At 38.3% G+C, this 2054-nt stretch overlaps 1 pseudogene; it reads right to left on the bottom strand.

The window, feature by feature from the left end:
- Positions 1–210: 210 nt before the first annotated feature.
- Positions 211–1198, bottom strand: LOC131408112 (olfactory receptor 2D3-like; annotated as a pseudogene).
- Positions 1199–2054: the final 856 nt, after the last annotated feature.

Genomic DNA, 2054 nt, shown 5'->3' with positions numbered 1-2054 from the left:
CACTTGACACTTTTCATAATCAGGATATAACCTAACTTTTCATCTTTTTATTTCTTCTCTATGTTATAGCTTAGAGTGGAATATTCAGTTTCTAGAACATATCTTTAACTTTCCTGTCTCTTCCTGAAATGACCTAATTCATAACTGCCTACTAAAATTCTGCTCCTCTTTTAAGAATGTTACTATAGCTCTAAAATTCAGACTCAGAGATCACTGTCTGTGAGAAAAGGGCTTTCTTCCAGCTAGTTTCCTAAGAGCTCCTTTGACATCCTTGTTTCTCAGGCTATAACTTATGGGATTCAACATTGGAGTCACCACTGTATAGAACACACGTATCATCTTATCCCTCTCTTTTGTAGTCTTGGAGTTTGTCTGCATGTAAGTGAATATTCCTGATCCATAGAAGAGGACAACAACAATGAGATGGGAGCCACAGGTGGAGAAGGCCTTAAGCTTCCCCCTCCCAGACTGCATCTGGGTCACAGTGGAGATGATATTCCAGTCGGAGACAAGGATCAGGGAGACAGGAGCTAAGAGGATGACCACACCCATTGCAAAGATGGCCATTTCTGTGCTGTAGGTGTCTGCAGAAGCCAGCTTCAGGAGGGCAGGAGGTTCACAAAAGAAGTGATTGATAATGTTCTGTCCTTGATAGGGAAGTGGGAAAGTAAAGGTGGTATCCACCAGAGACGCTAATGCCCCACTGACCCAGGATCCTATGGCCAACTGGAGACACACCTGTTGGGTCATGATGGTGGAATAGTGCAGGAGCTTGCAGACAGCCACATACCGGTCATAGGACATCACCGCCAGCAGTGCACATTCTGTGCTCCCAACCAGAAGGAAGACAATAATCTGTGTCATACACCCAAAAAAAAGAAATAGTTTTCCTCTTTGCCAGGAAGTGGACCAACAGTTGAGGGACAACAGTAGTAGAGAAACAGAGATCTGTGAAAGAGAGGTTTATAAGGAAAAAGTACCTGGGCGTGTGAAGTCGAGAATCCATGAAGATGAGAATGATGATGAGCAAGTTCCCAAGCACAGTCAAGAGATAAATGACGAGGAAAAGCACAAATAGCGGGATCTGGGTCTGCAAGTCCTGGCAAAGGCCAAGGAAGATAAACTCAGCCACAGAGGTTTGGTTTCCTTCTCCCATTGAGATTTACGCCTGTTTACCTGTTTGGCACAGACAAAAAGAGCAAACTTTGGGTTTATGATGTTAGTTCCTGTAGAAGAGGCTCATTTACAACTGACACCTAATTGGCTATTTCTAGTTTTGGCTACACAGCTTGTTCTATTGATACTAAGTAGAATATTTTTATTTTTATTATTTGGTTGTAATTTAAATCCACTTCATTTTTTCCCAAATACCCTCTCCCGAGGGCCACTTTTGTTATATAGAGTGTGACACCGTTAAAGCCTTCTTGACTAGTTCTGATGTAAGGATATTAGAGTTCATGTGGATTTTGCTAAATGGCTATACACATACTGTTAAGCAATGATTATGTATACTGTTAAGACTATTGCCATGCATAAAACTACACCACTAACTATCAAAACTACTACATATTTAATTACAACGTATCTTCGAAAACTGTAAAATAGTTTTCAGGCATCAAACTTAAATTGACCTCTTAAAAAACAGCGGAGTTTACTTCAGCTTAAAAATAAAGCCTTAGCTTTTCATACACTAAGGACCATTCTATTTGAATTAAAGAATAAAATATTAAAACTAGAACAATGAAAAAAGAAAAAAGTTAAAATTTTTATGAAATCTGGACAGGACCAGATTTGAAAAACACAAAAACCTTGTAAGAAACCATGAAGGAAAACATGTATGGAGTTTACAACATAAATTGAAAGACTACTGTGAGATAATATCATAAAGAAAATCAAAAGATAAACTACAAACAGAGAAATATATTCAATGAAGATGCCAGACAAAAGTTAGAATACTTTAGTACATTAAGATTCCGTATAAAACACTATAGAAATTGTTGAGTCCAAGAAATAATAGGCCAAGGACATGAACAGACTATTTACAAAGAAGAAAT

This window comes from Diceros bicornis, chromosome 7 (genome assembly GCF_020826845.1).
Source record: "Diceros bicornis minor isolate mBicDic1 chromosome 7, mDicBic1.mat.cur, whole genome shotgun sequence".
Taxonomy (NCBI): Eukaryota; Metazoa; Chordata; class Mammalia; order Perissodactyla; family Rhinocerotidae; genus Diceros; species Diceros bicornis.
The sequence above is the reverse complement of the archived record's forward strand: the minus strand, read 5'-3'. Positions and strand labels throughout refer to the sequence as shown.